Source organism: Zootoca vivipara, chromosome 1 (genome assembly GCF_965207765.1).
Source record: "Zootoca vivipara chromosome 1, rZooViv2.hap1.1, whole genome shotgun sequence".
NCBI lineage: Eukaryota > Metazoa > Chordata > Lepidosauria > Squamata > Lacertidae > Zootoca > Zootoca vivipara.
The window spans coordinates 87,242,197-87,254,912 of NC_142582.1; the positions used below are offsets into that span (position 1 = coordinate 87,242,197).

The 12,716-nt window shown below is 39.0% G+C and overlaps 1 protein-coding gene across 41 annotated transcripts in view; it reads left to right on the top strand.

The window, feature by feature from the left end:
- The window catches only part of GPHN (gephyrin), a 223,035-nt gene that overhangs the window by 42,469 nt on the left and 167,850 nt on the right, over positions 1 to 12,716 (top strand). The gene's annotated exons all lie outside the window — the stretch shown is intronic.

The window sequence follows — 12,716 nt, forward strand, 5'->3', positions numbered from 1 at the left end:
ATTGAGCACTTCTGTGCATGCATGCGCGCTGAACCTGGAAGTAACCCGTTCCGGGACTTCCAGGTTCAGCGCGCCCGTAACTTGAAAAGATGTAACCCGTAGCGGACGTAACATGAGGTATATGACTGTATATGGAAGGCTTTTTCTTGATTGCTGCATATAATGGAAGAAATCTCCTACTACAGTCTTAGTGTGCAATGTCTTATATTTCTCCAGAAATATATATGACCTCCAGCCTCTCACCTTCAGGCATAACTGGATGAACAGAAAATCACAACCTCTTAACTTTTAAAAATACCATAGAGGCACATCTTTTTTATTTTGCCTCCACTAGGTCATTATGCCTCCTCATGTAGCCTGAGTGTTGTGCAGCGTACTCTTTTACAGCGTGCTTTCAAGCTCCTTAAGAACTCTCTCATTGAAATTTCTTCTTTGCTCACCTGGTTACTTATAAGAAGAAGAAATTGCATTTTTTTGATATTTTCTGAGTTCTCAGATTCCTCATTAGTCACATACTAAGGTTGCTTCTAGAAAACCTGTTTGTTGAGAATTCATCCTGAGTTTGTGTGGAAGTTAGATGGCACTAGCTATTAACTGAGCAATTCATTCTGATTTCTTTGTGATGTTCTCTCAAGCAAGCATTATCATACACTTTCCAGTGGATTTCCCCACAAAAGACTGGTTTTTTGGTGGGGCAGGCAAGGTTTTTGTGTGCAAAATCTTCAAATCAACCTTAATTGCACAACCTGAGTTTGCCAATGTGTGATTGTTGCTGGGGGTTTTTAACGGCATGTGATTCCTTCTGAAACCATCCTAAACCACAAGAACAATTTTGCAGCCTGTTTGTTTCCTGTCATGATGCATTGCTCAAGCATTTCTATCTAAATCTAGATGATTAAAGGCATGCATTGCTTTGGTTTACAAATTTGCCTTTGTCAGAGTATTCTGGCTTTTTCCATTAAAGGAGCAGCTCTATCTACCGCCTTTGAGGAAAGGACCTCCATACAATAAATATTTGGATCTACAGATGAATGGCAGTATATAAATTATATATATATATATATATATAGAGAGAGAGAGAGAGAGAGAGAGAGAGAGAGAGAGAGAGAGAGAGAGAGAGAGAGAGTGTTCTTATTGAAGGGATGTAAGAAATTTGATAAATAATGTGGAGTACTGTTGAATAACTGGAAATTAAACCAATTCCTGCCAATTTATTCACTTCCACATTTTAACATAGAAATAGGTAAAATGTTGCAGCTTTCTTTTAAAAACTGGTGGCTATTTCTACTTTGATGGACTTTATTTGGGTTTGTTAATTCAGGAAGGTGTTAATTTCTTGGATAAAATACTTTTTTGTTTCATTGGCCTTCACTGGTTGACTCCTTTTGGGGAGTTTTGGTCCCTTCAGGAGTGTGTGTGTGTGTGTGTGTGTGTGTGTGATAATTATTTTTAATGTAAACTTGTTCAGGTTTTCCCTCAGTGTCATTTTAAACACACAATTATGGAATGAAATTGTGGGGGAGAGAAAATTAAACCCAGATTTTTTTATTTTATTTTTTACTTCTAAACCCAAGCGTTTGTAGCAGGAGACTACTTCTAGGAGGTGAACAGATTAGTCTCTGGTATCTGAAGAAGTGTGCATGCACACGAAAGCTCATACCAAAATAAAAACTTAGTTGGTCTTTAAGGTGCTACTGAAGGAATTTTTTTATTTTACTTCGATCCAGACCAACACGGCTACCTACCTGTAACCAGATTAGTCTCTGCATACATTGCTTTTTGTACTGTAAAACAAAATGGTCAATTGTTTTCTTCCTTTTGTGTTTATATAATATGAAAAATGGACAAAAATACATACAGAAATATTTGTTCAAAACACAGAAATGTGAGAAATAAAAGTCCAGGAATTTCTATAAGGAAAATACACTTGAAGAATTCACATTTCCCCTGGCACCAGTAGTTCCTAGCTTTCAGCTTTAACATCAGTTCAGCTGTATTTAGAATCACCTTTAGTTGTAGCAAAAGTCCAAATAGCACTTATTTTGAAGTTCATTTTTCATTATGCCTTACTCGATAATCTCAAATTGCCTCAGCCTTCTTACCTTACAATTTGAACTTATTATTTTTACTTAACTCAATTTCAGAGAATTTCTGCTGTGAAAAACCTATCAAGTTAAGTTTCCTTGTTAAGGAAAAACCAACATCCATCACATATGGAAAGGAGGGGCAATTCTACACTCATGCTACCAGTGAAATTTATCACCACTTCTGCCCGGGGTGGGGTGGGGACTGCTTTGGATAATTCCCCAGTCCTTTGGAGCTGGTTATGAGCCATAGAGCTTTGTTGTTGTTTAGTCATTTAGTCACATCCAACTCTTTGTGACCCCATGAACCAGAGCACGCCAGGCACTCCTGTCTTCCACAGTTTGGTCAGACTCATGTTGGTAGCTTCGAGAACACTGTCCAACCATGTCGTCCTCTGTCATCCCCTTCTCCTTGTGCCCTCAATCTTTCCCAACATCAGGGGCTTTTCCAGGGAGTCTTCTCTTCTCATGAGGTGGCCAAAGTATTGGAGCCTCAGCTCCAGGATCTGTCCTTCCAGTGAACACTCAGGGCTGATTTCCTTAAGAATGGATAGGTTTGGTCTTCTTTTTGGCACTGACAATCAGTGCATAGGAAGTAGCCTTATTTAGCTTTCTCTTCTTGTCACATAGCTAAAAGAGCAAAAGCATGAACATGTGGAATAGCTGCCTTACAACCACTCTATATTCCCTTTGTCACTTCTCCACAGTCCACAACCCACTGAAAAAATGTGCATTTTTCAGATTCCTTCTTCACGTAGTCCTGGAAGATGCTGTAAATCAGGCTTCCTCAACCTCAGCCCTCCACTGGTCCTGCTAGCTAGGGATCATGGGAGTTATAGGCCAAAAACATCTGGAGGGCCGAAGTTGAGGAAGCCTGTTGTAAATGATAGAAAGAAGGAATAAAATCTGGGAATTGGAGTTGGTAGAGAGATGGTTAGTGGTGGTAGTTTATAGATGGTAGTGATAGGGGGCAAGATTTGTCTGATAGTTCACTACTTGCTAAATGCTACACTGCAAGATAAGGTTTTGAAATCTTTTTATTAATTATGTTATTCAGAAAACCAAAACATTGGGAAGTTAGGATTGAAAAAAATGTGATGTCCTTTGGCAGGTACTATAACTGTAGCTGGTTTGCAGAGGAAAGAGAAACTTCTCCAGCAAAATTTCATCAGCTTTGAAGAGTATCATTGTGAGTTTGGAAGCATACACTTTTGGCAGCTTAAAATAAGAAGCATTACAGCTATGAAACACACCTTGACATTTATCCAGGATAGTAATATGCATGAATAAGCATTTCAAGTCAGGTGATAGGGCTTGGAGAAAAACCAAGTGAGGCTTTGATTGCCGCTGCAAGGAATAGCATTGCTTTTTGTGCTCTGAAAAAGATATTCAAGGTAAAAAAACAGCCTACTTCCATTATGGTGGTTTGCATTAAAGCCTATTAATAGTAACTCTGCTTTAAAGTATTGGGTTTTGAAGGAATGTTTTTTTTTATTTTTAGTTTGATGCTCTGTGGGCTTCCTATCCTTTTGTAACCTAGTTGTCTCTAGGTTTTCCATAGGGACGAAATACCAGTTTTTAAAGTAGTTTCCTTGTGGTCATTCATTGAGCTTGTTGTCTTAACACTTTCTGAGTGACTTTCTAAGTCACCAATTTTGTGCTGGGTAAATATTATTGAATAAGATAGATAGAACATAAATTGGAATTAGGAAAATCAAGATAGTAAATAAATATAGCCTTTATTTGGTAATTACAAATAAAGAAGAAGAAGACAAAAAAATATGGGTTGACAGTATTTGGAATACTATAAATAGTTCTGGTCACTGCACCCCAAAAAAGGATATTGTAGAATTGGAAAAGGTTCTGAAAAGGTCAACCAAGATCTTCAAAGAGATGAAGCTACTCCTTTATGAGGAAAGGTTGCAGCGTTTGGGACTTTTTAATTCAGAGAAAAGGCAAATAAGAGGCGAAATGATAAAAGTTTATAAAGTTATGCATTATGTGAATAAAGTGGACAGAAAAATTATTTTCTCCCTCTGTCATAACTGCCATGCATAGACATCTAATGAAGCTGAATGTTGGAAGATTGAGGACAGATAAAAAAAGTAGTTATTCACATAGTGCATGGTTAAACTATTGAACTTGCTCCCATAGGAAGCAGTGATGGCAACCAACCTGGATGGTTTTAAAAGAGGATTGGACAAATTAATGGAGACTAAGTCTATCAATGGCTACTCGCCATGATGGCTATGCTCTTCCTCCACTGTCGGATGCAGTAATGCCTCTGAATGTCAGTTGCTGGAAGCCTCAGGAGGGAAGGGTGCTCTTGTGCTCAGGTCCTGCTTGTTGGTTTCCCACAGGCATCTGGGTGGCCATTGTGAAAACAGGATGCTGAATTAGATGTGCCATTGGCCTGATCCAGCAGGCTCTTCCTATGTTCTTATGACAGAGCAATGTTGTTGATTCATGCACATGCTCCACAATGTCCAGTGACTGTACACAGTGGCTGAGTTTCACACACTATCCATTCAAGTTTCAGCAATCACCAGACAGTTGAATTAGAGGTTGTTTCTGCTTTGTAGTTTATGTATACACACATTGTAGTTTACATTTGCATAGTTGTCTTCATTGTTCAAGTAATGAAGTAAAGTCACTGAACTGATATGTTTGATTGGAATAATGAAATGGAGGGTGGAATGCAAGTGTTATGAAAAGGTGTTATGCGTAGTGTTTATGAAAAAAAACAGAATAATTGATCTGGTTAGAGGAGGCAAATCACTCTTACAGAAATGTTTTTCTTGCCAAGTAGAGTGGGGTTTACTGAAGGAAGGGAGTAATAATTCTGTGATAATTCATTGATTACTGTACTGCTACATATTTTTTCCCTTCCCAAAGGACTACTTGCTTTGAAAATATCCATCCCTGTATAAAAAAGCACTGTCTTTAGGTTGAAGCAAGGAACATAATTTATTACCCAGTCCCCATTGTAATAAATAGCTGCACTTTAGGGAGTCATCAGCCCACCAACTGTATCTCAAAATGGCTTTTAAAAAGCATTCTTCTTTGTCTAAACAATGAGAGTTGGAATGTTTTATGGGGATTTTTTCCCAAGTTCTGCATATTTCTCCCCTCATGAAGCTTCAGATCTTTATCATGTTTAATGAGCTGGCCGGTCAAGCATCTGATGCCCCAGTGGGAACTTTCAAAGTCACTGAGCACATTTTCCTTAAACCTAGCTGACATTCCTGTCTGTTGGATTTAATGTGTGACATCCATAGATAAATTACCAATCAGATGGAGCAGACAAAAATTGCTCCACCATGCTGTAAATATGCAAGCACTTTTTTTTGCACAATTTTAAGATTCTGTCCAGATTTGGAAGCAGTTTAAATGCTTTTTAAAATATATATTGAAACTAAGAATTAGAAACCCAGCTGCCCATTGCCGTATTCTCAGACAAGTTCAGCCTCACCGCAAAAAGGATATTGCAAAGCTGGAAAAGGTTTAGAAAAGGGCAACCAAAATGATCAAGGGAATAGAACAACTCCCCTTTGAGGAAAAAACTACAATATTTGTATCTTTTTCGTTTAGAGAAAAGGTGATGAGGGGCCAGGGAATGATAAATGTGTATAATATGCATGGTGCCGAGAATGTGGGTAGTTTTTCTCCCTCTCATAATACTAGATCCCAGGGTCATCCCATGAAGCTAAATGCTGGAAGATTCAATGCAAATACTTCCTCATGGTCAAACTATGGAACTCACCCTCCCAAGACATAGTGATTGCCTCCAACTTTGATTGTTTTAAAAGGGGAGATTAGATAATTTCATGGAGGATAACGACATGAATGACTACTTGCCATGATAGCTATTTACTATCCCCAATATTAGAGGCAGTATGCCTCAGAATGTATCTCTGAAGGCCACTTACGGGGAATCACAAGTATGGGGAGTGGCTGGGGAAACCCAGCCGGATGGGCGGGGTACAAATAAATAAATAAATAAATAAATAATAAATAAATAATAGCATTCATTTTCTGGTTCCAGGCTTCCTATAGGCCACTCTGAGAATAGGATGCTGGAATAGATAGGCTTTGGGTCTAATTCAGCAGGGCTCTTACATTCTTAAGCTCAGATAGAATGGACTCAGATTTAATAACGCCAAATGATCTGAATGGTTTGTTTTTACCTTTTATATTCCACTACTGCCACCAAGTTTGTCAAGTATTATTCACCATGAATACTTGACTTTGGGGTGACGGTTCGAATACTTAAAACATTAATTTCATGGAAGACATAGCAGCGTTAACAATTTTTCCTTCTGAGACAATGGAAAATCTCAATCTCTGAACCTGTTTATTTTTACTCTTATTTTTTCACAGAAATTTTCAAAACAGGAGATCGATTCTCCTAGTCTTATTCCAAACCTAAAAATCTTCTCAACTCTTTCTCCTGGTCCAAAACCCACCAACTGTTTTAACAAACAAATCCTGAACATTCTGCCTCCCTGTGTACTCTCCCTCCCCTCCCCTAACATTCAGTCTTTTAAACACTTCTTTCCTCTGTCCAGTCACACTGCAGAGTGCAGCTGACTAGAAGGGTAATCAGCCACAGGGAAGGCTTGAGGGCTGGCAGGAATCCAACTGTGAACAATCTGAAATAAGGATTTACCTTATGTCCAGTGTCACATTTGGGGAGTAATGTAGAATGCACCAAGCACTTGATGACCCAGAAAATGATTTTGAGGGCTAGAACTGGGTGGCTTTCCCAATGTTCCACAGTTAACTCAATGATTTCTGTGAACAGAAGGCCTCAAATTCACAGTCATGTGTGAAACATTGAAATATGCAGTATGTGTTCATGGGTTTGAGCACTAGAGCCCTGTAAATGGAACCTACAACAAAATGTTGCAGTATATCCTCACTACATGGTAATTCAGAGTGCCCAACAGCCGTGCTTTTTTCCAGGATACAACATTACAGCCATCCCATCCCTTATCCTCCTCCCCTCCTCCCACAACAGTTAGTCAACATCTCATGGTTACTGAATGTGCTTAGTCTTCGATGCGGGGATATCTAACCCATATTTATATTTACAGTGGTCCCTCGACTTACGAATTACTCGACATCCGTAGGTTTCGACTTACAAACGGGACAAATGGCCACGCTTACGAATCTTTCTGCATCTGAACGGAAACCATTGCCGACTTTAAATGCGGTTTCCTCGACTTATGAATTTTTACATGCGGTTTTTTCGACTTATGAATTTTTACAAATATTTTTTTTCCTATGGGAAACCGCGTTTCGACTTCCAAACTTTTCGACCTACGAATGTGCATTTGGAACGGATTAAGTTCGTAAGTCGAGGGACCACTGTACAGTATATATTATTTTAATCAAAAATAAGAGAGTGAGAGACTAATGCTAAAAAGTTACTAAGATGTGAAAATTGAGCTGGGGAAGTCCAATTTTGAAGTTCTAAATTTGCATATTTTATCAAAGAAAATAGATTAGAACGGCATTATAGCTAGTTTTGGTTATGAATAGGTCCTTTGCTGTAGCACATGTGATTGTAGTGCATTGCTTGGAAGGCACCCAAGATGAGCATGGGCATTTTCTTCCAAGAAATTTACTTTGTTCAATTCTTTAAAACTTATTCTTTAAAACTTATATCATATTCTTTAAAAGAATATGATGGATGGCAGCGATGGTATAGGGTTTTCCTTTTTGTACACCCCCTCCCTAAAAAACAGAGAGTGATGTTGAACTTCCTGTCGCAGTCTAGTCCGCCCAGCTCCTTGTATAATTTCTAAGCTTCTTGCCCAGGATCTTTCCCTTTAGTCCAGCTCCAGGAAAAAGTAAAGAGAGAAGCTCTAGATTTATGTTCCTTAAGCCCAGTGGATATAGAACTTAACAAAACCTTGTGAAATATCCTTGAGACACATGTGGTGAAAATTCCAGTGAGAAATTCCAAAGAATTGCCTTTTAAAACCAAGGAAGCCAAATGTCAAAATATAAAAAAAAATTATTGGAAAGGGAAAGAAGGAAAAAGCACAGGTAACAGTCACATACATGCATGGAAATAAAAATCCGTAAAATCAGTCTAATTTAGCTATATGTTGTGTGTTTCCTGATTGAACAGAATCTCAGATGACAGAGCATGTGCATAGTGTGCTGTACTAAAGGGGTTTCTGAGAAAAAGTATATTTGAATTCCTGATCATTCAACTGTTCATGGATTTAAAAAGCCTGGACTCAGTAATCCATGCTCTGATAACATCCTGTAGAGATTACTGTAACACATTCTACATGGTGGCGCTGTGGTTAAACCACTGAGCCTAGGGCTTGCTGATCAGAAGGTTGGCGGTTCGAATCCCTGTGACGGGGTGAGCTCCCGTTGCTTGGTCCCAGCTCCTGCCAACCTAGCAGTTCGAAAGCACGTCAAAGTGCAAGTAGATAAATAGGAACCGCTACAGCGGGAAGGTAAACGGCGTTCCATGTGCTGCTCTGGTTTGCCAGAAGCGGCTTTGTCATGCTGGCCACATGACCTGGAAGCTATACGTCGGCTCCCTCGGCCAATAATGCGAGATGAGCGCGCAACCCCAGAGTCGGTCACGACTGGACCTAATGGTCAGGGGTCCTTTTACCTTTACCCTTGAAGAAGGGGAACTGCAACCAATACAGAATATTGCAACACGGTTGCTTTTGGGGAACAAGGAAAAATCATGACTCCAATTCCTAAAGTACTGCCCAGGCTGCCTCTCAGTTACTGGGCCTGATTCAAGGTTTTGTTGCTGGTATATACTGTACCATAAAGCCCTAAACAACTTACACCGTAAGTACCTGATAGAACATCTTGCCTAATATCCTTCCATCTGCTGTCAATGATCAACAGGAGAGAGAGGCTGTTATAGTCAAGAAGTTATGTTAGTGCAACTGTGTTTCTCCCCAGTCTTCTCCTGCATGCTGGATATTGGCTCAGGACGGGGCTGGGAGAACTCCCAGCAAACCGGGGAGAGGGTTGATCCTTCCACCTGGCAAGCTAAAAAACTTGCATTGTCAGAACAATTGCAATAGCACTATATTGAATTTCCTATTGTGTTGTTTTGTTCTTGATTGGTTTTATTTTGTGCAGTAAGTGCTTTATGCAGTTTTATATTGTTAGCCACCCTGGGTTCCTTGTGAAGAAAGGGTGGCACATGAAGTAAATAAATATGTTTCTAAGAAGGCAAGGATTGGGGATAAAGTCTCACTTATTTGTGGGAGCTTGTGGCTAGATAAACAAGCTTCTTTCTTAAGACATCATGCAATTTTGTCCAGTAGAGAAGAAATCTTCATTTTTGATGTTGGTAGTCTAGGTGGCCAATGAGACTTTTACTTAGAGGACAAATCCACCTCCCTAATGCTCTGAACTTAGATTATAAAAGTCCTTGTCAATTCCAATTAGAGGGGCCATGTGAAAAGAGCTTAACTCCTGGATGTTTGTTCAGCGACAAAACTCTGGATATCTGTTTACCTATTACAGTGAACTACGGATAATGTGGGTTGGTGGAATGATTTTTGTTATTTTTTTGGTTGATGTTGAAGCCAGGAAAACCGTTATATGGCCACAGTCTTAAGCTAGAAATCATAGTTTTAAGATTATGACTACTGTACATGCATGGCTTCAACATCAGCTAAAAATATTTTCTTCTCCCCTGCATTGCTCTGTTATTTATATATTCATTTATATACTGCTTAACTATAATAGTCTCTAAGCAGTTCACCATCTAGCCAACAAGGTTCTGGAGAACTTGGAAGCTTGCTCACAATATTGTGATATTTTGGTTGGCCTAGTATTGCCCTAATATGGATTTTGGAATTTTCTTGCGGGCCAACACCATTAGTTTTTACAGGGAATAAAAAGTCCCAGACACTCTAGGTTGTACTTTTGACCTACATTGGAATAAAGTGGTTTCTAATAATAAAATGGGATAATTTTTCCAAATAGGATCATAATAGACTTACCCAACATGAATCCTGGCCACCCAAAGAATTGTGTACTGCTTGAAATACTGCCTCTTGATTGGGAAAAAATGCATGCAGGCAATTCCCTTGCTTAAAATTGCTTAAGCATGTATTGGATGTGTTTATCCCCGGAATACCCCTTATGGAGAACGAGATTGCTGTGCTCTGCCTCCAAACTGCTTTGGACATCCATGTGTGACTGCATTTTAAACTAGCTATTTGCTTATCAGATGTTTGACTACTGAATTGTTTGTGGGATCTTGCTACTGACATGAAGCATATTGAACTATATTCAGACTTATTGTAGTCATGCACATACTACTTTGACCCATATATGGATATTTAATGTTGTCAGAGCACAACAGTTAGGTGAAGTAGAAAGGAGTACCCCCACTGCTGCCCCAATATGTAGATCAGGAAGAATATTGTCTCAGCTTGACCATATTGTTGCTTAGCTCAGTTATGAATGAAAGAACTTTCCTGGCCACTGGCCATGCTGGGGCTGAATACAGTTTATCTAGCAACATGTGGAGGGCCACATGATCTCCACATCTCCTCTTGAAAGGCCAAAATCTTTAAGTCAATGAAGTTTATTGTAAGAATTTTTTATATATAATCAAACAAAATATTGCATGCACAGCGCTAACTGAACTAAAAGAACTGTTCTCCAAAGTGTGTTGGTGATGTGGGGGGGGGGGCATCAAGGTAGTAGGTGGTGGTCTGGATCACCACAAATGCACTTTAGCCTATATATCTGCTGTTGTTGAAAATAAAACATTATTCTAAATTGTGGATTGGAATAAATTCTAATTTGATTTATTTTTATTCACATCTCTTAGTAAAATCAAGATTATATATACATAATATTTAAGTCTGTGAATATGTATACACTGTATAAAGTATATGATGAGTCTAATAAATGCTGACACTGTTTTTTCCCCTGTAAACATATGTTTTGAATTAACAAACCATATTTTCCGTGTATAAGATGACACCTATACTTACCATATTAACCTAATTTATCATTAAATTTTTTTAAGGAAAAAAAGTTGTCTTATACATGGAAAAATACAGTATTTAATACAGTGAACACACAGGGAAAGTGCTGGTACCAGTAATTCAATATTTACTGGGGAGAGTCCCCTAGTGGATTTCATATACTATGCCTATCCCTTTAGTTATGCAAATGACAGTGTTGTGCATTTTTTAGATAAGGGAAGGTTGCCAACTTCGGAGGCCCGTGGGCACCTGCCTCCTACAACCACACACTCCCTGGCCTCTCCAACACATGCCATCACATGCCCCCCATTCCCCCTAAACACTGAAACAACACATTTAATGGAACCTAATATTTTCATATGTTTCCTTTCCAAAAACCACAGAAATCAATGATAAAAAACTTGTCAGTTTTCTCATGATTGCTCGAGCTCCACAGTGTGTGGAATAGAAAGCTAAGAATGATTTGCGTGCAGATACAGCCCATGATCAGTAATGATGTTATGCAACATCACAAATTGTACTTTTTTATAACTTACCCTTCATGAATCTACAGTTTTTCTTGGTCTTTTAAGCACAAATCCGAATAGGAAGGATGAAGTAAATGCCTGGGATCACCAAATTTGTCCCTTTCCTGTTTTGCCTTATGAAGTAGCTAAGCCTTGCTGCATTGTCAGAGGAATCTTCCTGTGAGTCAACTATGCCTATATTTTGCTGACAGGATGAGTTAAATAGTGGGAAATGAGGGTCTTCTCTGATGCAGGAGTGGTACTTGGGTTGTGATGCATGTAGCTCTGTTCATAACACCATTGTGACTAATGATGATACCAGTAATGAAAAATGAGAATAAGAAACTCTGTTTCAAAGAATTTAATGAAGCAACAAGAAAGGGCATATCTTTGCAGCGTGAGGCCAGTGAACATACAGACTTTGAGAAGACATTGATTGCTTCATTTTTTACATTCCAGTGCATTTGTAGGGCAATACCTCTTCCCCTATAAAAGGTGTTCACAGGGACTTACATAAAATAGGAAGTTTGACAGCTGAGCTGTGAAACCTTAGTTCATATATATTTTTCTGTTGTGAAGTGGTGTGGGGAAAGTGAAAGTTGAAGAAAAGAGGTGGTGAGCTGGAAGAGGATGCAAAACCCTTCCATGTATCATTGCAGCACTATACCATGCATCCTGTTTTATTTGCAACAAGCAACTCAAGTTCCAAATCAATCCCAGATGTCTTGCAGTGTGCCTTCTGCTGGAAATCTCAACATGATAGTGAATGAATATTCTGCTGTTCTTCTTGTTCATGACATTCCATCTTACTGTACTGCCACACACAAAACCCCTTTGTGGTATGTAGGGATAGCGGATAATTATGACAAAAAACAAATAGGTGCAGAAATTACTGCTATGAACATTTACCTGGATGTAAGCTACATTGAACCCAGTGGAACTTATTCTGAGTAAACATGTAAGATTATACATGTATATCTCATAAGATTGGGTTTTTACTCCAAATACCATCAGAACAGTAGTCTAGTCTATGATGTTGTTGAAGGTAAAGGGACCCCTGACCATTAGGTCCAGTCGTGACCGACTCTGGGGTTGTGCGCTCATCTCGCGTTATTGGCCGAGGG